Here is a 25,421-nt window from a genome sequence, read left to right as displayed (position 1 = left end):
TCCATCTGATAGCTGTCTTATCGCCTCTTTATGATATTCATCCCTTGTTTGCACCACGACATTTCCCCCTTTATCAGAGGGCTTTATGGTGATTGAATGATCATATATGTAAAAAGGAATGTTGCTCCAATGAGGAGGTTGCACCTGAAGGGGTTACAGCACACAATCCATATATATAAAATTATTTTTGACGTTGTTGCAGGTGCAACAACCTCCCACAGAGAAGAACAGTCACATAGAAGCAATAGTTTTCTGCCATGATCCACCTACTAAGGTAAGGCAGTACATGTGATCTTTCACCAGCAACAATGGGATTCATAGTTCACACTATCATGATTGTTGGCTATATTATTACATACATTTTCCAATTTTGACATTTTAATAATTTATTATTATGTATTAGTTAATCCTTCAAAAATCCCATTTCACTTGATGCAATACTCAAATAAACAATTCATCTCAAAGCACCTTTCCCAGTAGGTCTTTATCGAATCAGTTAGGTGGCAGGATGCTTGTTGGTGCATAGTGGGTTAGCTGATCAATAAGTAAAGATGTCAATTACATCCCTTGCCAATCAAATACACATCTGAGATCCTTTTCTGTGTTATTGACAACTAGAGAAATTCCAACAGTTGAACTGCAGCTCTTTGTAGAATTATTTTGATATTGGATACTATATAATATTCACTGCTCACTGCTAATCTCATCCCATAATGCTTTGCAGGGCCTTTGGTTGGGAATGTTTTTTTGCTAATAACTGTGCTTGGGGTGGTTCTAAGAGGATTGGACCACCACCAAATCATTCAATAAGATGTGCTTTTTGGTTTTCAAGGCATCTGCTTGATACTCTCCCTAGGTTAGGGAGGATCCCAAAATCATCACCTCTCTCACTGCTTGCTAATTTTTCAGTTTCACTTTTTTGAAAGCACTATATGCACTTTGGCACATAAAGATAGAGATACTTATTTTATCATAACTGGCACTGTGCAGGATGCCATTTGCAATTATTCTGCAATTTTTTCACAGTGCAGACAAGTACACAGGGTCAACAGCTACGCTACGCAGACTACGTGTACTAAGTGAAGTTCAAAGTATACCACGATAAGCTACGTGTACTGCTGTTACGCAAACTATGCCCAGGCTTACTTTTTATACCAATATTGTCTTTGTTCTCTGAAGGCAGGGAGGCCTTTGCCTAGTCCAAACCAGTTCTGGTCAGTCCGGGAAGCCTCTGTTTACATGACTCCTTCTTTCATTTGAGAGAGAGGGGCAGGGTTGTCAGCCACCCAGCAGGAGGTGGAGCCAGCATTGTGGAAGGCAGGCACAGCCCTATTTAGGCCCAGGTGCTATCCCCTCCCACCATCCAAGATGCAGATGAAGCTATTCCGCCTAGTGCTGACTCACCCAGCCTCCTGGAACCACCCCAGCCCCTATCACACACACACCAGACAGTCAATTCTCAAACAGTCAAAGGCACACAGAAAGGTTATACAAGAAAACAGCCATTTTCTAAAATTGCTGTTTTCAAACACATAATTTAAAAAACATAGGGGCATATTACCAAGCAATAGCGATAATTATCGCTATTGCTTGGTTAGAGACAAAAATTTACAGCTGAGCTGCGGCAATTTTTATCGCAAATAAACCTTGGTATTACCAAGGTTTGTCGCAAGGGCGATATAAATCGTCCACAATGCATGAATATAGCTGAAAAGTCAGCGATATTCATGCATTACCGAGCTAATGCTCTTAGCTATGTTATCCACCTCCCATTGGATAACATGGCTAAGAATTGCTCAGGGCAGGTGTTAGCTTTTGGAGATATTCGCGCTTAGCGTGAATATCTCCATAAGTTGGTAATAGGAGATAGCGAAGTTAGCGACTGTTTCCAGTCGCTAACATCTTGGCACGCCCACTTTGCATGTCATTAGTGATAAATATTACTGACATGCAAAGTGGGGCCCAAGATTGTCGCTATCTCCTACTAGCTGTCGCTAACTGGTGTTAGCGACAGCTAGGTAATAGGGAGATAATTTTATCTCCGCTTTCTTGGCTTTTAAAGCCAAAAATGCGGAGATAAACCCCCTTGATAATATGCCCCACAATTTCTAAAAGATGGGTTATTAAATTCTGAGTTGAGGGATACCAGACTTAAATGTTCTATCATGCTCCTATGCGAAGATATGCAGGTAAACATTATACTCAGCATTCCCCATTCCCCAATATAGCCTTTCAATAGTGAAAAACGGAATTGGCAGTATTTCACTATCAGAGCATGTCACCCACACTAGTACATGCTCTACCTTTCACATACACTGCACCCTGCCCAGGGGGGTACCTTGGGCCTTCCATAGGAGTGTCCAATGTGTACAGAAAGGGAAGGGTTAGGCCTGGCCAGTGGGGACACTGGTCAGGTCAGCATGGCAGTTAGCAACTGCACACAGGCACTGCGGTGGCAGGCCTGAGACACCATTTTAGGGCTACTCATGTGGGTGGCACAATCAGTGCTGCAGGTCCACTAGTAGCATTTGAATCACCAGTCCTGGCACACTCAGTGCACTTTATTAGGGACCTACTTGTAAAACAAATATGCCAATCATTGATAACCAACAAAATAACAATTTATACAGAAAGCATATGCGCTTTAGCATTGATCAGCCCAGAGTCCTATTGCCAACAACCACAGGTCAGGAAAAATAAAGGAGGAAGAAGCAAAACATTTTGAGGTAACCCTGCAAAAAGGGCCATTTCCAACAGTACTGCTTATTATCGGTGGGGATTTTAATCTAATATGTTATCCATTATTGGATAGCCTTGCTACAAAGGCTTTTTTCACTGTAAAATAAAATTTCAAAACAACAAAGTTAGTTGATTGCTGCAGTTTACATCATCCCACAGAGAAACACATTTTTTTCCAATCCTCATGTTTTGTACTCTCGTTTAGACTATATATTAACATCCCAACATCTGATTTCTTCAGTTTTTAATCCTACTATTCATGATATTATATTTCTGACCATACCCAAATTTGATATGTTTCAAGTCCTTGCTCCTCATGTCCTTGCGAGGCAGATGGTGCATGAACACTAACATTGTCTTCAATGATATGCATAAACCAAAGCTTTTGTCTGCTAAAGATGATTATTTTACATTTAACCCAGAATATTCAAATTCACCTGTTACTAGATGGGATGCATTCAATGTGTATATTAGAGGAACAACAATATCTATCATGGCTCATTACAATACATTGTTTAATTCCAAAATTACAGAATTATATACACACAGATTGCAATGCATGAACATCTCTTTATCACTTCTAATGACATTAAATATTAACTGCTCCTACAAAAATGTTGTTATGAATTAAACTTAATAATAAGCAAGTGGACTGGTATACAAAGTTCCAAGAGCAAAGCTAAATTTAGTTTCAATGCTAATCGTATTAAGAGAGACAAAAATCAAACTAATGTAATTCATAATTCTTGCCACTTTATATAATCAACCTCCGTCCAGTGATATGCCGACTGTCAAATTTTTTCGATATATGTGTTTTACCTAAAATCACGCACTCAAGTAAAAATAAATTAGACTTGCAAATCACATTAGATGAAATATAATCAGCTATTAAATATCTTAAGTTGCACAAATCTCCTGGTGCAGATGGTATTCCTGCTGAATTTTTTACAAAGTTTTCTTCTCATCTTTCACCTCATTTACAAAAATTATTTTCCTATTTTGGTAGTACTGGGTTTACTTCTGGAACCTTTACTGAGGCTCTAATTACAGTTATTCATAAACATTTTAGCAACTTGATTGGCTTCTGCCCTTGATACTATTACCCATATTGATCAATCTGGTTACAAGAAAACTAGACATGTGGTTAATAATGTATGATCACTTTTCAATGCCATTGAAACTAATCCATCCTTAAACATACCTTTGGTTGTTTTAGTACTGGATGCGGAAAAGGCTTTTCATAAGTTTACTGGCAATATCTTTTCCGTACCCTAACAGCTTTTTATTTTAGTACCTCATTTATTATTATGATTTCTGCTCTTTATTAATCGTCAATTCATAATACTTTGGATTACCAGATTTTATTAATTATCATAAAGCTTTTATTTTGAAACAAAGTTTCCTATGGTTCCAATGCTCCCAGATTTATCCTTTACCTTTCTGGCCTAGTGTGGAAAAAAATCAAATTTTCCTTATCCTTTGCATGCCTTAATCACTATGGCTAACTCAACTGCCATGTTGAAAAAATCTATAATATTAAAATCTATAAAATGAGTCTTTCATGATTTGAATTTGATTTTCCAATCTCCAATTTCACATACCTTACATTTATCATTATGGTATAATCTCTTAATGAAGCTAACTTTGCATCCTAAACTTTGGCAAATCCCGCCTTAAGGCTTAAATGGGTGTCTCCCTGGGGAGCGTGTGAAGGAAGATTACTGGCACAAATATCAGTTTGCGCCAAAACTGTAAACCGGTTTGAACACAGTAGAACTGGAGGCTTAGGCAAAGGGGCGGCCGAGGGAGAAGTGTTCTGGGCTTGTTCGATACCCGGAACTTTACATGTATTTTCCCCATCACAATCTACAATGTTTACGGTACCGCCCACTTTAGATTTATTCATAAACATTTCGGGAATTACAGTTACATTCCTCTTACTCCCCAAGCCATCGTTAATGTCCGTATTGCTTCCACCCCCAAAGTTCTTCCAACAAGGTGGGGATTTCGCAGTCAAGAGTTCCTCACATTCTTCGATTAGCTCGTCAATCTGATCCATAACACAGTTTCCTCCTGCATGTAATATGGTTTTCTTTGGGGGGGTTTGCTTCATTCTTCTACATTTCTTTCCACCCCTAAGGATACCATTAGACCCTTCTGTAGGGTCTTCCACGCTTTTCCTCTTCCCCCTGGATTAGGTATTAATACACGAAAATATACAATGGGTAAAGCACAGTACCTTTTAGTTATGAATCAAGGGGGATAGCCTGGCCCGGCCTCCTTCGGCCTCTGATGGCCACAGACGGTCCCGCCCTTGTCCCGGCACTACCCACGCGTGTCCCACGGGACGTGAGGCATTCCTTGAACTTAAAGCGCCTCCGGGCGTGTTGATGGCGTCACTGGTGCGCCGGACCCCGGGGCAGCTGGGAGATGTAGTCTCTCCGCTGCTCGAAGTGGGTCCGGCGTGATGTAGATGCAGCCGTTGCTCTCACCGTGCGGAGGACACAGAGTGGGATGCCATTCCCCTCACGGCGGTGTAGGAGCCAGGTGAGCGAGAGCCGTTGCCCTCACGGCTGATGCAAAAACAGTAGCAGAGTGCCCTGAGCGCGTTCGGCGCTCCTTGAACTTAAAGCGTCTCCGGGCGCGTTGATGGCGTCACTGGTTCGCCGGACCCCCGGGTAGCTGGGAGATGTAGTCTCTCCGCTGCTCGAAGTGGGTCCGGCGTGATGTAGATGCAGCCGTTGCCCTCATGGCGCGGAGGACACAGAGTGGGATGCCGTTCCCCTCACGGCGGTGTAGGAGCCAGGTGAGCGAGAGCCGTTGCCCTCACGGCTGATGCAAAAACAGTAGCAGAGTGCCCCCTATTGCTGTGAATTACATTATGCCTACCAAAATGCAATGCTATAGTCTATGAAATATCTACAAACACAATTCTTGCCAAAGCCAATAAGTTTGGTGTTGGCTTCCTGCCTTTTGGATTTGTCATTGCTTTTATTATTATAATTTTAAAAAATTAGCCAAAAGCTGAAGTGGGCTGACAATTGACGAAGCTGTATGCTTTAGTGGGTGGAAGTATAACATGAATGCTACAACCAAAGGCCAATGAATGAAAAGAGCTGGCAGATTACATATGTAGAACTTTAGTAAAATGATCAGAGCACATGGTATCCCTTTATTTTTGTATGCATAGCAATGTGGATGATCTTGGTATGATGTTTGCAATAAAAGCTGGATCATTAAGGGTAACAGCCTTATCTGTCCTTGTGACCTACACATTCAGCATGCTTATTATTGAAGGACCCCAATCATACTGAACATGATACACTTACGGTATATGTACAGAAGTATATACCTTTTGAATTGTTATTGATTTTTTGTCGGATCTGACTTATATACAAGATTCTAACTAGTAACTTTGTATTGGATGTGTTTTATTTCTTCTTTGTAAATATTTGTTGTTCCTAAATATTATCCTGTGAGAAGGGCTTTATGACCCAAACAGGTCCAGTTTGTTGCACATTAAACACAAATAAAAAAAGGATACAGTTTCTGCATATTTAATTTATTTGGTGCAAGAGTGATTATGGAATGAATATGCTACATTTTATGATAATTAATTTAAGTAAATATTTCTATTTTGAAATACAAACACTGGTTACCTCACAAATTAACTTGCTCTTCTGCCCGCAAACCTGGCCTAAAATAAGTGACAAACATGTGCTATTTCAAGGGACCCATAGACTTACCTAAAGTAGAACTGCTTCCTTCATTTGAGTTTGGTGCAGCTCCTAAACATTGAACAAAAATAAAACAGTTCTAATTTCACAACATCTTATATACACAAACTCCTTAGAGTATTAATGTCTTCCTTGAATAATAATTTCAATAATTGGTTTAATCTCTAGCAGCCCTAAATAGTGCTCCCTAACAATGATAGCTTCCACAAAAGGGTGCATGTATCCAATGGTACAGTCTCTTGCATGCAACAGTTTGTCTTCTGCCAGAAGATGTATTTGAGTCACAAGTTTGCGCTCATCAACTATTTTTTAACCAGTTCTTCCAATTAGGGCTGAATACACTTTAGCCTAGAAGGATAGTAGGGCCTTTTGTGAGGCATCTGCTTCCAGATTCACATTCAGATATGTCTCCTGGTAGCAGGAAGCACGACTGGAAACACACCGAGGTCAACCCCCTCTTAAACAAACTCTCGACAGACCCCACCGACCTCACAAAGTACAGACCCATCTCCCTGCTAAAGTCATGGAGAAAGCCATCAACAGCCAGCTGGACACATTCATCGAAGCGCACAACATCCTCGACTCCTCCTAATCCGGCTTCAGAAAAAAACATAGTACGGAAACTGCCCACTTCGCTGCAACAGACGACATCTGCACCCTACAGGACAAAGGAGAAACTACAGCCCTCATCCTTCTCGACCTCTCTGCGGCATTCGACACAGTCTCTCACCACACCCTAATACGCAGACTACACGATGCAGGGATCCAAGACAAGGACCTCCAGAGGATCTGCTTCTTCCTCTCCGGCAGAACTCAGCAGGTCAGACTCTCCCCTTTCCTCTCTGACCCCACACCTCCCACCTGCGGAGTCCTCCAGGGGTCCTTCCTCAGCCTTACACTCTTCAACGTCTACATAGCACCGCTCACCCCCATCGCCGGAACCTACGGACTCAACATTGTGTCATATGCAGACGACACCCAACTCATCCTCTCCCTATCCAATGAACCCAATGTCGCCAGACACAATTTTCGAGAAGTCATTGAAGCCATCGCAACTGCCTACAACTAAACACCAACAAAACAAAATTACTCATCAAAATCCCAAACCCCGATGCATGGAACGACACCTGGTGGCACCCCGTCCTCGGAAGCCCGTCAACCCCCACGGACCATGCACGCAACCTGGGAATCATCCTGGTCTCCGAGCTCAATATTCACCGCCAGATCACCTCCGTCTCATCCTCCTGCTTCCATACCCTCCTCCTCCTACATAAGACCTTCAAATGGATACGCCTCAAACACAGAAAGACCGTCAATCACGCCCTGTCCTCCAGCAGACTCAACTATGGCAACACACACTGCGCCAGAATAAACAAAAACCTCACCCACAAGCAATAGAACATCCAGAACGCCGCCGCCAGACTGGGAACACTCCACTGGCTCCCCATCAAAGCTAGAGTCACCTTCAAGATGCTCACCCACGCCCACAAGGCCCTCCACGACACCGTACCAGGATACCTGAACAGCAGACTCAAATTCCACGCACCCCAAAGGGCCCTAAAATCTGCCCAGCCATCCTATGCTATGGTCCCCCACACCAGAAAGACCAGATTGGGAGGCTGCTCCTACTCCTTCCTCGCTGTCCGAGCCTGGACTGCCCTGCCGCTCCACCTCAGAAGGACAACATCGCTCCCCATCTTCGCAAGAAACCTCAAAACCTGGTCAGTCCCCCCCTTGATGGACTGGAGCCTGCTACGCCTCGCCTTCCCCCCCAGCTCCTTGAGACCCTTACTGGCGAGTAGTCGCGCTTAACAAACACCTGATTGATTGATTGACTGATATAGAGTGCAAACTTTGAAGGCAAACTTTGAAGGCAGATTTAAAGATCCATTAATTTAAGCACCTGCCAAAATCACCATCCTGCATTCACTAACATATAGCGTAGAGGCTTTGAAGCTCTGAAATTTTTAAGCTGGACCCAAGACTGCTCCAGGGAAGACAATGGGATGGATCACATTCTCAAACTGGATACAGCACAATGTGGGGGGAACAGTTTAAAACGTTAGTCAAAACTACCATATCAGGACTCAAAGATTTTACAAACAATAATCTAGAACATTAAGGTATTTTTACCTTTATACTTTATATCAGTGCTTCCAAAACTTACAACAGCCACAACCCAATGTTTAGAACAACAAACTTTCGTAACTTACCTACTTTAGTGGCTATGAGGCTGGGCAATTTTTGGATATAGTAAATGTATCATGTGGCAGCACATTGTCATTTAAAGACAGCTTATTTCTCAAGGAAATTGCCATTACATTTTTAAAGACCTGTAGTTGTACTGATGAAAAAAGATAGCACACAAATAATAAAGGGTGGAAATCAGCTTTCTGTGAATACTTATCTTATGTGCACCACCACAAAGTGTCTTGAATTGTTTTACCCTATTAGAATCTCTGTTTGTAGCACACTTCAGAAACATCTACTACATTTTTGCTCTCCTTGCTGCTTGATGCTTATGGTTCACTTGCAGGTATTTACATTTAGTTGTGTGGTGCAAAAAATATCATCCTATATCCTTTCCTTTCACATGCCCTGTACGCCAGCAAGATGTTCACATAATTAACTTGAAAAACTCCTATCACTTTGCAGTCAGAGAAAGAAAAGGAAACACCAATCCCCATGTTAAAAGAATAAGCAGAAATTTGTCAGAAGAAACAGCCTGCCATTTGTGACAAGATAAACATAGATTTTAAAGGCCTCTTTCTTAATTGCTCTAACATTCCTGACCCACCAAAAAATCAGCGTACCCGTAGTTCGGCAAACACAGTTTTTTTTTAACAAGCTGCCTGCAACTGAGAGAAAACAGCAAATGACTGTACTAATCCCTTCTTTTAGGTTAACAGGAAGGTGCATTTCAGTGGATCCTGTTCAAAGTCTAATTCTTTTTGTGTATAATTTGTACTTGGATAAGCAAAATACTTCTGTACAAGCTGGAAACCTATGATTCAATAAGGAATGAGATGCCGGAAATGGACGAGGGAGTATTTTTTTTGTATATCGTAAACTATGTCTCTCTCATTTTAAATTAATGATTCTATTTTGCAATTCCATATTTGCAAAGTATTGATTTCCCTTCTCTTATGCGGTTTTCTTACATAGCCAGCCATTCTAAGTCTATTGGTTGTGCAGCTTAACCCAAATGTTTTTAATTATTTCTTCTATAGATTTACTCTAGCTTAAAGATCCTTTTTGACTTCAAGCAACTTAATACCTAAGGGATTAATTACAATGTTGGTGGTCTTGGAGCAAGGCTGCCATGCTGTGGCCCCACTCTAAGACCACCAACGTAGTACTGACACAGCTTGCCAGATTACAATTTTTTTTTTCTCAGGCAGGCGGTTCCTTGGCAGTCCCACAGGGGTTCCTATGAAAAAGGAACTGCACTGGGAGCATCAACAGCAGTTCCTGCACGCCATGGGCAGGTGCAATCCATGCCGTGCAAGAATTGGGTGCATGCACACAGGAAGGCATAACATGTGCCCTCCCTACATGCACCACATGTCGCTGAGGCAACAGTGAGCCCTGTTGGGTTCCATATGTTTCATCTCCTCCACAGTTTTCATGGTGGGCTCATCGCCATGAAAATTGTGGTGGAGAGGAAACTCCTAATATGCTTGGTGGTGCTGCAGCCAACTTGTAATAGAGTGGTTGGATCACCAGTGTGCTGGTTCCAATAACACCACCATGCCTGCAGTGGTCCATTTGACCCCGTAGTCATAATTAGACCCTAAGTAATTTTCCTTGAGACATTACCACTGTCAACATGATGATATACTCAGTTACATGTAGTGGTAAAATCCTTACAAACATTTTTAACGTTACAAGGGATTTTATCTTTCCTACTAGTTGGGCCAAGTCCACGATAATACCGATCTTTAAAAAAGGACAGAGGACAGATCCGGCCTGTTATAGGCCAATCTCTCTTATCGATTCCAGTGTTAAAATCTTGGGGAGAGTCCTCTTAGGAAGACTGACTCAGCTTTTAGAAGGGAAGGGTGTCCTATCAAATGCACAATATGGTTTTAGAGCCAAAAGAGGAACTTTAGATCAGTGTCTAAACCTAGAACTGATCATAAATAAATATGCAATCGCCAAGGGGGGTTCTCTGTACATGGCCTTTATGGACCTCTCCTCAGCTTTTGACCTGTTTAACAGGGCTAAGCTGTGGAGGGTCCTCTTGAACATGGGCATTGACCCCCCTTTGGTTGGTTACCTGGCCGAGTTACACAGGGACCTCATGACCTCGGTCAGAGTGACTAGGGAAGGGAGATGCACTTGCCACTTTAAGTCAGAGAGGGGGGTTAGGCAGGGGTGTATCCTTGCCCCCCTCCTCTTTACTCTTTATATAAATGATCTTGAGGCAGTCTTGGCAGCATCCCACACCGACATTCCGCGTGCAGGTGAAACAAAGATACCTGTCCTCCTGTACGCGGACGATGCAGTACTTTTGGCACGCTCTGGAGTGGCACTTAATAAACTCCTCTCATCTTTTGGGGATTTCATGTCCTTGTTGGACATGAAAACCAACACAGAGAAATCTCATGTAATGGTTGCAGGAGCTGCAGGCAGGAAAAGAAAGTCGAAAACATTTTTCTGTGCTGGGAAGGAGGTCAGGAGAGTTCCATCTTTCCCATATTTAGGGGTGACCTTCGATGAAAAGGGCACGTGGGGCCCCCAGCATTCCGTCAAAAGCAATACAGTTGCAAGAGCGGCAGCTGGGTTGCTTGGCTTTGCTAAAAAACTTGGAGCCCGCCCCATGGAAAGCATTATAAAGGTCTATAAAGCAAAATGTTTGTCTGTTGCCCAATACGGCTCTGTAATTTGGGGGTACACCAATCATGACAAAATCCAGAAAGTAGAAAACAAATTTTTGAGAACTCTGCTTTCTGTCCCCCAATCGACTTCCACCTATGCTATACATACAGAGCTAGGATTGGGCTATATAACTGACATTTTAAAACTAGCCCCAGTCATTGGATGGATGAAAACCTGGCTTAACTAGGAGCTTACATTAAATCATATCATCTTAAAAGATTGTTTAGCCCTGGATAGAGCCCAAAACATCCCGTGGGTTAAATATGTACAAACGCAGCTAACTCTAGCTGGCCGACCTGAGCTCTTCATATCTCCAGATTTGATAAAGCAGGAAGATCTAAAAATAATAAAAAAACACCCTGACAAATTTATATGTCACGGAGAGGGAAGCCATAGAGCTAAATAAACCCATGGTTAGGAGACATTGTCTGTTAACATCTGTCCCAGGAATGGAACCATACCTTTTTCTGGTAACTAAACCATACCATCGTTTCCTCCTAACGAGATTTCGTTTTGATTTGATTCATTTCATTCTGGGCGATTTTAAAACATGGAATAGACCCGATAATGCTGAACCATGTGATTGTGACCACTTTTCCTCACAGGATACGATTCACTTTACCATGTTCTGCGGCCATTATACTGAGATTAGAAAAAGATATTTGCTTCCAATTTTGTGCAATATGGGTTTTACTCAGGTAAAACCAGCTCTGATGTTTCTCCAACTCCTCCCTAATGTAAGAGTAGCCTTTCATGTTGCTAGTTTTTTGGTTGCAGGTGCACGTATAAATAAGCAACGTACAAGAATTAGACACATTATCCCTGAATATTGATTACCCTTTTTTAATTACACTGATTTTAATACTTTTAATATTTTAGCATAAGTTATTATGTATATTGTGATTTTAGAGTTTTCTTTTTTCAAATACTGATTGTATTAATTTTGTGTTCTGATGAAATGCTGCTATGTATGTATGCTCGTTCTTTTATGATTTTTAATAATCGAATAAAGATAATTGACTGACTGACTGACTGATGTAGTGGTATTGCGTGGCCTGGGAAGTGTCAAACTATGTTTCAAGAAAGCCGGGTAGATTACTGTCTGCTGTCCATGATAATTAACTTCATTCACTTTTTTTGCAAATATCTGTTTTTCCACAATGCATCCCTTTCTACTGCCAGTTTGCCTCAAATTACATGCAATGGAATAGCTTCTCAAAAGAACACAAACACTACCTAAAGTTGACTTTCTTATCCTGATTCAAGGTTAATTCTAAAATTATAGTTTAAAGACCTTTTTGCAAATGGCAAATTCAGATCAATACAAGGGTTTACCATAAGACAATTATGTTAATAGAGTCTAAAAACAAAAATTATTTTTGATGGGAATGGTTGCTTGATTTTTCCATCACTTTTATCCAGGAAATTTGCATCCTTAGTTAATCTGGCACTGTAATCCTGGATTTAAAAATGGTACATTGGAATTGGAATCTTTATTGCCGAAAAGATTAACAACTGCAGGTGAGTGCACTGTGCAAGTGACCAGCTATGCTGTGAGAGATGACTGCAATAAGCTACCATAGTACGCTTGGTATGTGATAGGAGGAAGCGCTTTAGGGGCTTTTGTGCAATTAGTGCATGTGGCTACTCAGTAACTGGTACTTTATCAAGTTAAACTTGATTTTAAGTTTGCACATGGTGTCAAGACTTTGATGTAATGTCAAAAATGGGCTTTACTTGTATAGGTTTTTTTTAAAATTGAACTGCAATTAAATTGGTTAAAGGTCAGCCAGTTTCTGAGACAACCCTGCCTGGAAATTATAGCTTTGTTGTCTTTACTTTTGTTGAAGGATGGAACCTCAAAAGAGAGGTTTTGGAACAATATCTATCTGCCCAAGATCTCCTATGTAAAGCTAGGATAGGGAAATAGATCATTATGAACAATCTTGCAATGAAATCATCCCAGCTTAAAATTAACATTTAATTGAAACCTGTGTAGTTGTCTCAACACTGACATCATGGGATCAAATAATCCTTTATCCAATACCAGTCTTTCTGCATCATGCAACTCTGACATCAGCAGGGATAAGTTCTTGGGTCACATAATAAAATTCATCTTCTGGAAGAAGTGCATGTACAGCCCACAAGCAAAGGTGGAGAACATTGGCATACGTGTCATGTGTCCAACATGTACTCTCTAGCTGGGACCTGAGTCCTGGGAGCATCACAAGTACTTCACGGAGCCTGCCAATAATTTAAGGCCCTCATTAACAAAGTTACTCTGCCTCGGTAGGGAGGCGGTGGCAGTGTCTCCCCGACCCGCTGTTGACACGAAGGCAGAGTTCCTAGACTGTTTGTCTGTCCTGACTGCGAGGGCTGCGAGGAGCTAGGAAGGAAATAGAAACTTTGGCATCTTTTAATCATGTGCGACCGATTTTAAAATTGTTTTAGGATTGATTTGAATATTCCACAATTATAATTATAATCTGCCGTAATTTCCTAACACTCTCCCCCGCATCGTCTGGGCTCGATATTGTAGCCTGCCCGCCCCGGTCCGACTCGGCAATTATTGCCGTAGAGCGGAGGGCGGACAGGTAAGAGCCAGGCATACGAACTTCCACTTCCGCTAGAGCGGAGGTCAGCGCTCTAGTCGTCACCGTCTTCAGGGCTATTTAGCCACGCCTCCCTATCAAGCGCGCAGCGGTTGCGCTCAGTGGGCGCCTTCGAGCGCGCCTAAGAAGCGCCGAAGAAAAGCCTGTCTGCGCCCGTCCGCGATAGGACGGGACGAAGGGACATGACGATGGTCTCTGGCATTCCTGAGATACAGGTTAGCTCTAATATATCCTATTCTAGGGAAAAACTTCTTAGTTTGACTTCGATCTCCACTACTACTTGCATGCGAGAACCATGGCCTAACTTTGAGGGTCCTTTTTCCTGTGCTAATTGCCGTTTTCAGGCTGTGCACACATGCCCAATTAGGGATCTCCTCATTGGCACAGGCACTACAGCCGTGGCGGAACATCTCTATCAGATACCCTCCTTGCTAGGGATAGCCAGCACATCCAATGCTAACTACGTTGCTGAAAAAGGATTTCCAGGATTTAAGTGTTTGTTATTGAACATACGCTCTTTACCTAAACACTATCAACAACTATGGGATCTTATTAATTCAGACATGCCAGATATCTGTTTTCTCACAGAGACATGGTTAAAACCCCACACCATCCCCGCAATAATGCTAGTAATCCCAGTTGGATATAAGATTCAACACCTAGATCGCCTGACTAAAATTGGAGGAGGTGTGGCTGTTGTCTATAAAGAGAATCTAAAGATCTCAGTACTTGACCAACGTAGCAATGCTCAGATGGAAATAGAGGGCCCGATTCACAGAACTAACTTAAGACAAAATCCTAAACTTACTACTTTTGGTATTCACAGAACTTAGGATTTTGTCTTAAGTTTGTCTTAAGACAGACTTAAGACAAACTTAAGTTAGGATTTTGTCTTAAGTCTGTCTTAAGTCTGTCTTAAGACAAACTTAAGACAAACTTAAGACAAAATCCTAACTTCTGTGAATACCAAAAGTAGTAAGTTTATGATTTTGTCTTAAGTTAGTTCTGTGAATCGGGCCCAATGATTTTTAGATTTTCTTTCTCCCCTAAATCACAGTGGAAAGGAGCATTAGTATACTGTCCCCCTAGTTCATGCTCCGATTTCTCTCTAACTCTCATGGAACTATTAGCCCCGTATCTTAGAGCCAACGAAGATTTCATTCTCCTTGGAGATTTCAATATTCACATAGATGTACCAAATAACCCTGACACTATATCTCTGCTTGGTGATTTATCTAGTTTGGGACTTAAAATTCAGAATAAGGGCCCAACACACTTGGGCGGCCACACACTGGATTTAATTTTAACCAATTGCCCTAAAATAACATGTTGTTCTCCCACTATTATTAGCTGGTCAGACCACTATATGTTAACTTTTAAATTACTTAGTCCTTGTGCACTGCCCTCTAAACCCCTTCCTGCCATATGGAAACGGAAATGGCATAAAATAACTCTTGAAGAACTACAGAAAATATGGAAAGAACCCACTTTCTCTGAAAAGGATAACATCGAACAAGGCTTAGCCAAATTCAATAAAGCACTCCTGGAAGCCATTGATTTACTAGCACCGTTAGAATTGCATAAACAATGTGCTAAAACTAAAACAGAAACATGGTATACAGAAGAACTAAGAGTTGAGAAACAAAAATGTAGGAGTCTGGAAAAAAATGGAGGAAATCACATACTCCTACCAGTAAAACACATTATCTGGAGGCTCAATCTAACTATTTTAAAAATATAAAAAAAGCCCGGAGACATAAACTTGATCTACAAATAACAGAGGCAGGAAATTCTACTAGGGAACTTTATAAAATCCTGCAATCCTTTGTTAAGCCTACAGCTTGTGAAAGCCCAGATGATTTTAGTCAAAACTTATGTGATGAGGTCTCCGTGTTTTTTGGGAAAAAAATTGATTTAATTTATGAAAAAATCACTAAGGCATCAAACAATAGGGATACTACCAACATCTCTAACCCTGAGCCAAATAAAAGCGGAATAAGTAGACTTACTTTGACTACAATCCCGGAGATCAGTCTGATTGAAGTAAATACTCTTCTTAGCCTAATTAAATCAGGCTCACCCACAGACTTACTACCTGCTAAAATGATAGCCCCTTTGGGTAGCCTATTAGCTCAGAGTCTTAAAACACTGATCAATCTTTCTCTTAAAGAAGGAAAGATTCCTAATGACTGGAAAAAGGCAGTAGTGAACCCAATCCCCAAAAACACCGCGCTACCATGGTCGGACCTTAATAACCTACGCCCTATATCCCTCCTACCCCACCTGAGTAAGATGACTGAGAGACATGTCAACTCTCATCTTTCTAAATTTATCGAGGCAGCGGACGGCCTGGACCCTTCTCCATCTGGGTTCAGGCCAAATCATAGCACAGAATCAGCTCTCCTCTCCGTGACCAATACCATCCGGATGGCACAGGATAGAGGAGGCTCTATGATTCTGGTGCTATTAGATTTGTCCGCTGCTTTCGACACGGTGTCTCATGACACCCTGATCAGTCGTCTGGAGGGGATAGGAGTGGATGGAATGGCCCTATCATGGCAAAAAAGCTTTATTTCCAACCGTTCCCAAAATGTTCGCCTAGGCCCCCACTATTCCATCTCTAGGGAGCTTACTAAGGGGGTTCCACAGGGCTCGTGTCTAAGCCCCACATTATTTAATGTGTATGTGGCCCCCCTGGCGAATATTGTAAGGGAACATGGGTTCACGCCAATATCCTACGCTGATGACACCCAGCTATTATTCCCATTCCAAAATATGACCTCAGCAGTAAAAAATTCTTTCGCTGCTGGAATGAGAGCGATAGCCGGATGGATGACCTCCAATTGCCTACAATGCAATGTGGGTAAGACGGAGGTCATGCTCTTTGGGAATGCCCCACTCCTTTGGTCACCTGAGTGGTGGCCCCCGGAACTAGGTATAGCTCCATGCCCAAAGGAAAGCGTAAAAAATCTGGGTGTCAAGCTTGACCAACCTTTGGTGTTTAAAGACCATGCCATACAGGTTACAGGAACTTGTATGAGGGTGATTGGCTTACTTAGAAGGGTTTTCCCCTATTTAGCAGATCATCACAGGAAAACACTAGTGCAGACCCTAGTAATTAGCAGGTTGGATTATTGCAATGGATTACTTGTATCTGCTAATGAGGAACAGTTGGGGAGGCTACAAGTAGCCCAAAATACAGCTGCTAGGCTGATTCTCAATGCCCCTGCCAGATCTTCTTCTCGTCCCTTACTAAACAAGCTACACTGGCTTCCCATTCGCCAGAGAGTAAAATTCAAGATATGTTGTACCATCCATAAATGCTTGTTTGGGACTGGCCCTAGATATTTAACTGAAATCTTCAAACCCTATCAACCAGGTAGAACCCTACACTCAGAAAACCAAGCTTTGCTCCAGATCCCCAGGATCAAAAGAGAAAGACAGGGAGGTCGTGCCCTCTCATATAAAGGCCCCGCTCTCTGGAATTCATTGCCACTCACTCTTAGATTAAATTCCAATCTCGCCGCATTTAGGAAATGTTTGAAGACGTATCTATTCTCTACTCAGTAACTCTAGCAATGCCACGCAGATATTATTGTTCTAGCCCTGCTTTCGGAGATCGAATTCCTGCGCTATATAAGAACCGAAAATAAAATAAATAAATAGCTTGAGCAGGAAAGAAACAAACTCTGTAAGAAAAGAGTAGAATATCAGACTAAGTGGTATGTTGTCCAAAACAATAGCTTGCTATTCCCTGCTGCATGCAGGTGAAGCAAAATGCCCAGTTCAGAATCAGCTTTTCAAAGGTATCAATGTAGATGACAAAATGTAACCAGAGGAGAGAGTAGCATTAGTCTTGTGTTCTGTTTGCTACAAAAACAATGTTGCCACTTAAGAAAACATAACATAATTTTGGTCATCCCATATCTGGTTTCTGTATCAGTTGGAGATGTCGAAAATTCCAAAATGCCGCCACCCCCCCACCAATGTTGATTATCTCCTCTAAAATCCTTCTGAGCTATTTTATGAACCTGGCATCTCTTGGCATTTTAATGATATGACCTGGAAAAGTTTGCATCAGCTTGGCCTGTCCCAAGATGTTTGACTCATTCAGAGTTCATCGGCTCCAGCAACATACAGAGTTTATACCTCAGCAGCAATCTGTTGGCGACATTGCTGTCTGGAATCTAACAATAATCCCTTTTCAGTGGATATATTCGCATCCAGACTGGGAAGAGCAACCCACCCTGGCAGATTACTGCATGACTAGACTGGGGGCAAGCAGGAGGGGGGAGAGGGTGCTAGTGAGTGGGGGCTGCAAAACAAGACCCCAGTAACAACACCAGCAGCCCCAGGTACAAAAACAGCCCCCACCCTTAATAACCAAGGGGCATATTATCAAGGGGGTTTATCTCTGCTTTTTTTGGCTTTAAAAGCCAAGAAAGCGGAGATAAAATGATCTCCCTATTACCTAGCTGTCGCTAACACCAGTTAGCGACCGCTAGTAGGAGATAGCGACCATCTTGGGCCCCACTTTGCATGTCAGTGATATTTATCACTAATGACATGCAAAGTGGGCGTGCCAAGATGTTAGCGACTGGAAACAGTCGCTAACATCGCTATCTCCTATTACCAACTTTTGGAGATATTCGCGCTAAGCGCGAATATCTCCAAAAGCTAACACTTGCCCAGGAGCAGTTCTTAGCCATGTTATCCAATGGGAGGTGGATAACATGGCTAAGAGCATTTGCTCGATAATGCATGAATATCGCTGACTTTTCAGCGATATTCATGCATTGCGGCCGTTTTTTATCGCATTTGCGATAAACCTTGATAATAGCAAGGTTTATCTGCGATAATTTCTGACGATGCTTAGCGGTAAAAAATTCGTTGCTAAGCATCGTTAGCGATAAATATTGCTTAACGTTGGTAATATGCCCCTAAGTTCTCTAATTTTCTCAGGTAAGTCAAACAACATTTTTAACATTCACAGGTCTGCCATTTCCTTACATCATGTATATGTTGATGGGAAACCTATAGGCTAAAACTTTCTTTACTACAAACTACTCCATGGAATAAGCAGAAGTATTCCTCCTTCTTGAAATATGCTTCTTTGTGGTATGTTAATATTGCATTCGATGTATTTGAAACGTAAGCCAGATAATTGTTCTCTGAAATGTAAACCATTGTAAGATAAATGTAGTTTGTTTTTGCGTCTGAGCTCATTTAAAAGCGGGTCTGAAGTCAGAGCTCCAGATTTATTGGTTAGACAGTTTACCCCCACATGCGTCTTCTTATTTATTATCTGAGAAGTCTTCTTGAGTGGAGAACCTTCTTTTCTCAATCAATGTGTTGCATGTTCATTGACTAAAGAAGCATGAATTTCACTCAGATCTCTCAGAATGTCTTCTGCTCATTTATTGATGGCTTTCAGGGACTTTACTTCACAATACTTCTACAACTCTGAGGGGCCATGTGGAAAGCACGAATTGATGCTTTTCTTTTCAGTGCTCCTTTTTTCAGGGAGAGTGAGTGTTTCTAAAACATGTTGGCCAGCTGCTAGGCGGAAGATATTGTGAGATCCACTGATTGGCCCTCTGCTCCTCCTTTTACAACATGTTTTTGTAAACCTGTATCTCATGCTTCTCTCTTTGTGCTCAAACCGATTTGAATTTGCTGAAAAGGAGCCTCAGGTTTTGACTTTAAGAGAGGATTCTCCATGATTTAGAGTAGGAAAGTCCTAATTTTATTAAACTGAGGGAAATAAATGAGTGATGGGTGGTTCACTTAAATTAGCCATTGGTTATTACGCTTGGCGTCAATACAGCTCATCATGTATTTGCCCATCATGTCACCTCAGACAGAAACCTGCTATATACAAATCAGCCTTGGTCGTGCTCCAATAGGAAGAGTCCAGCCTGAACTACTGGGAATGGTGCCCTGTGAACAAGACCTCAAGCGACCCGAACCGGGTTTGGCCTCGTTAGTAGCGTGCAGCTCGAGTCCTGTGGAACAGTGATCACGTGACCCATGTCTGGGATCCATTACACTTTGGATGTTGCACAGAACAAAAACAAAAAAGTGAATGGTGGATTCCGTGTATTACCTCTAGCTCTGTGCTCACTGTGCATTATTTTCATTATTTGACAAGGCACAGAACCAGCCTCTTACAACAGCTCACATATGTTGCAGCCTGGGAGACTTGCACGTAGCAGGAAAGAAGAAATGAGCTCCCGGAAAGTGGCCGTGTGACCCAAAAACATTTTACTTAAGAAAAAGTTGGGCACCTGCCAAAACATTATGCCTCGTTATTCTGTCATACAAGTATGATTCATGATATATTGCTTTTATTATTACAGTAGGACATAGCTGGAAAAGGGCTTAGGTCAGGCAAACCATCCCTTGAATCTTGAGTAATTGTAACAATTATCTGAGAACCAAACTTTGCAGAAACGCAGAATCCAATTCATAATACCAGCCAGACGTAGGCTGACCTCCACCTAGGTCCTTCCCACCAGAGGTGGAACCAGCACAAAAACATCAGGTTGCAGAAGTAACGTGGATAAACAACGAAACACATAGCTCAAAGGTAACAATGCTGAGACAAAAAAGCAACTATGAGACAACTAATCATAGCCAAAACCATGAATCCATTCAAAATTAAAAACATATAGGCCCCCACTGAGGTGTAGGGTAGCCAGACAAAGATAACAACATACAAGAAACAATGCCCAGCAAGCATTTAAACAAGGGCAGTATGGAGGAATAACAACATGTAACTTCATCCCAGAGGGAAAAAACCCTCTACCTTGATGCCTTATAGGCGCGGACCGTAGCACCCTACACACCCTCAATATGTGAGTGTTGCCAAAAGATGGCTGTTAGAAATGGGATTTCTGGTTGGCTAAGGCTTGCGCCAAAGCCAGGCAGAAACCTCCACTCCAGTCAGGGCAAGGGAATTACATGCTGAAGATAACCCCTGCTCACCCCCTTGGTAGCTTGGCACGAGCAGTCAGGCTTATCCCAGAGGCAATGTGTGAAGCGCGCAACACACTCACAGCAACAACACACTAAGCACATCACAAAAGGAACTCCACACTAGGTTATATCAAAAATAGCCTTTGTATTATCATTAAAACACATTAGAATAGTAATCACACGGAGGCGTGGCTTGCACCCGGCGAGGATGGCGGCTGCTTTGTGACTATCCGGGGCGGACGGGGTGAGGACGGGCCAATGTGACGCTCTGCACGCCCGCATTGATTCCAAAACAGAGGATGGAGTGTGCAAACCTGTCTAGACTCCAAGGAAGTCCATTTTGAGTCTTATCCAGGTCTGCTACTAACCTTAATTCCCGAATGAGTGACGGTACCGCTTTACGGAGGTTGTGCCTGTCATTTTGAGTTCACCGCTGTCAGAACTGTTGCTTCTAATGCAGTTCTCCTGTCGTTACACCTGCTGTGTGCGTATGGAGGATGAAGTGTGCGAATCACCAAGAAGCCAAGGCATTTTCTCCTGAGCCTCTCCCAGGTCTGCAATTTTAACTTTATTCCTCATATAAGTAGCAGCGTGGCTTTATGAAGGGTACGTCCTCATTTTATATCGACCGCTGGCAGAGTTGTCTCCAATGCGGTTTCTGGATGGCTGCATCCGCTGCTCGCCCACAGGATGAAGTACTCGACTTTAATGTTTGTCAAAGGGATTCTATTTTAAAGCTTACTTCAGGCATGTGAAACTTCATCCCTTCAAGTAGAGCGAATCTCAGCTCCGTTGAGCTTTTGCCTGCTACTTTGATCTTTACTCTCCTATACCGCCGATGGAGCCTCCTTCCAATGCGGTACATCTACTCTACTCTACATATTACAAATGAGTGCTCACTAATTTAAAGAAATGCCTTCTACGATGTTTGTTTAGCATTGGCTCCATTGACTGTAACTCTGTGGTGTTTGCTGGCTCAGTTGTTTTCAATGAGATGCCTCTCACAGGTCTTGTCCTTTTCACGGATGATTTGTGCACTCTCCAAGGCTATGAAAAGGGTCCATATTTACAGCATTTTCAAGGCCTGCAAGAATCTCTCTTATCACAAACAGGATATATTATAACTTCGCTGAGACTTTGCTTGCCCTTTTTGTTTTTTATTCTCTTCTATTGTGGACGGAGCCTTTTTGCATCAAGACATTTTTATGGCCTCCTCACAACATAAAGGTGCGCTATTTAAATGAATGTTCACAAGTTATACTAAGTATCAAGCCCACCGTTTATAACTTTGTGGTACTCTGTGGTACTTTGTATATGAACTTGATAGAGCGCCTTGCATGTACTTTTGTCTCAACTTTACTTTGCTTCAATTATGCAGTCAACCAGTACTAATGCTTAAATGAGCACATAGTTCCTTAAATGTTGATTGCTCTTTACTTAAACAGTGCATGTTCTCTATTTATTTTTGTATAATACCTACAGTGGCTTTTCAGTGCGCCTACTCCTAATGCAGCATTAGTCTTATATAGGAGGAGTGTGGCTCACTGATTAGAGCGGGAGTCCCTGATGCAGAGGTCTGGCCTGGGACCAGGGTTCAATTCCCGACGCGGCAGAGTCCTGAGCCCAAAATGTCCACAGACTCGATAATTCTCGCCTCTGTGCCTATTTTAATCATGGGGTCCCATGCTGCAACTCTGGGCAATAGTTGCTTAATCTCCACTACGGCGGCCCACCCGCTGCGGGATGCCTGGCTTTCACCCTGGGGATACCCAGTAGGGGTTATCTCACAGGGAAAAAGCGAGGACGGGTTCCCAAGGCAAGCGCCTTGATGCCTTCGGGTGATACGTGCGCTATATAAGTCGCAATACATTTACATTTAGGCCCATTGCAACACTTGTTTGATAAGTGTGCACTTTCTCCTTAAACCACCATCAGTGGCGCAATTGTGTATTATTTTGTCTCTATGCGGTCAGTTGGTGTTATGACTTAGAGGGAGCCTACTTGTTTAACTGTTGAATGTTTTTTATTCAGGCAGAGCATATTTTACACTTCTATATACGTACTACATGAATTTGCTTTTGGAAGTGTTCCTTTCTAGCACGCCTGATACACTGTATCAAATGTTATTGTGCCCTCCTAAATTCAGTTATATACATTTCAAGGGTTATGTGATACTAGACGTTTGCTACTGTTGATTCTTTTGCCTTTCAGGTCCTTATCTCGCTTTCAATATGGGAAGGCAGTTAAAAGGTCTATCTCAACCCAAGCCTGTGCAGCGTATGTTTTTACTTCAAACTAGTTCACGTTATCAGTGCCTAGCCATGGATGACTCTGTCAGTAACTCATCCAGAACCTCAACAACATCAGCGACTGCTGCTTCCTCTACTATAATGAAGACATCCACTTAGAGTTTGAGGAAAGACCCTCCTTCTTCTCCGAAACAAACTTCTTCGGTCACTATGGATTTACTGTTGGAAGAGATTTGAGCTCTACGTCCATTTATTGAAGAGACTAACTCAGCGCTTCAGGTTCTCACTGATAAATGGTCCAATATGGAGGAGCGTGTCACCACCAGGAGTCAACAAAGCGTTGTCTCCTAGTCCTCTTCCAAGTCCAAAGTGGAGTCCCTGTCTTCTCAGGTACTGCTGCTGCATAAGCAAGTGGAAAATTTGGAGAACAGAAATAGAAGGAATAAACTTCGCATTTACAGTCTGCCTGAGGAGATGGAGGGTTCAGACTCTATCACTTTCTTTAGGTCATTTCTTCCGCAACTTCTTAAACTTCTGGAAAGCACTAATCTGAATATTCAAAGGGCCCATCGATTAGGTTCAAGTCTACATACATCATCCTCATCTTCAGCCAGGAAACCAAGAGGGGTGATTATATACTTTCTGGAATACACTGATTTGTTGAAGGTCTTATCTGCAGCTAGAGCACTAAATAGAATCACTTGGTCTGGTAATTCCTTATTTAATATGCAAGATTACGCCAAATCAACGGCAGTCTTCATAAGGAATTCCTATCATTAAGGCCCCAGTTACGCTCGATAGGGGCATGCTATGGTCTCTTTCATATATGCTTTTTTAAGGTGACTATAAGCAGCAAGACTAATACTTATGAGGATCCACTACAATTAAAAAGCTTCCTTTATTTGTTTCAGGCTCACTCGATGGAAACTGCTCCGTCATCACATTCCAAATAGTCGTTTGCATTTGCATTTCTATCCAGTCTATTTTTCTCTCCCTCAAGCCTGCATTATAGTCATGTTTTACTCATAACGTATTACGTTTTAAGATGCACAGTAACTGTTTTTACTGTCCTTTGTATCTGTTTAATATTTCTTCTTTTTCATTCACAGATCATTCCAGCATCCTTCGTTTTTCCCCTATGTTCCTACTGCGGTTTTGGGTCCTCCTCTCCATCCTCCCTCATGGGTCTTGAGCGTGTCATTATTCGCTGTGGCCTTCCATCCCACCACCTTCTTGGATGTGTTGTAAGTTTTTTGTCTTCATATCTTTTCTGTTTCTATATATTATATTCTTCTTTTCTCTTTTATCTTTCCTCTTTCCTTGGTCTCTCTACTCATCTATCTTAGCATTTTTTCTTACATTTCTTATCCTCCTATTCCTCATTACATGTTTTTCCACTATTATTCCTTATCTTTTCTTCTCTCTTCCTATTTATCTTCATTGTCTTTTTCCACATATTATTGGTTCATTGCTCAATATGATTCTATTTGTTTAAAACTTTGTTTCCTTTTGTATGCATCATTTTGTTACAGTTTTAATATATGCCTTTAAAAATTGTTTCATGGAATGTCAGGGGTTTACACTCACCTATTAAGAGAGAGAGGGTCTTAACTCATTTAGCCAAACTGAACACAGACAATTTGTGCATACAAGAGTCTCATTTGTCAGCTGAAGAATCTGTAAAGTTGAAGAGAAGTTGGTTAAATGAAGTTTTTTTTTCTCCAGGTGATGGCAAACGTAATTGTGCCCTTATTCTTTTTCGCAAATCCCTTGCCATTAAGGTACTTTCCCATTGCTCTGACCCAACAGGTAGATGGATATTTGTCACATTTCTGATAGATAATGTTCCACTCTCCTTGTTGAACATATATGCAACTACAGCAGGCGATCCCTCCTTTTGGAAATCTCTAGCATCATAAATAACACAATGTTATGATGATAATTTTATTCTTGCAGGTGATTGCAATGAAATCTTCGACCCCTTCATTGATCAACATTCTTTATCTTCTTTTATCCCTCACAAATCTCACAAATTATTCACACAAATAGTGAAACTACACAAACTGATCGACTCTTGGAGACTTTGTAACCCCACAGTAAGAGAGTATTCCTTCTACTCCCCGTTGCACCATACTCAGTCCAGATTAGATTATTTTTTCATTTCCCATAATGTGGCTCAGTCACTTGTGAGGGCAGATATTGGCTCAATTTTAATATCTGACAAC

The 25,421-nt window shown here is 41.9% G+C and overlaps 1 long non-coding RNA gene across 1 annotated transcript in view; it reads left to right on the top strand.

The window, feature by feature from the left end:
• LOC144769321 (uncharacterized) overlaps positions 1-24,417 on the top strand; it is a 666,180-nt gene extending 641,763 nt beyond the window's left edge. Inside the window, exon 3 of the long non-coding RNA XR_013598689.1 lies at positions 24,306-24,417. This is a non-coding gene — a long non-coding RNA (uncharacterized LOC144769321). The remainder of the gene's footprint in view (positions 1-24,305) is intronic.
• The last annotated feature ends 1,004 nt before the right edge of the window (positions 24,418-25,421 follow it).

The sequence above is a fragment of the Lissotriton helveticus genome, chromosome 1_1 (assembly GCF_964261635.1).
Source record: "Lissotriton helveticus chromosome 1_1, aLisHel1.1, whole genome shotgun sequence".
Lineage (NCBI taxonomy): Eukaryota > Metazoa > Chordata > Amphibia > Caudata > Salamandridae > Lissotriton > Lissotriton helveticus.
The sequence above is the reverse complement of the archived record's forward strand: the minus strand, read 5'-3'. Positions and strand labels throughout refer to the sequence as shown.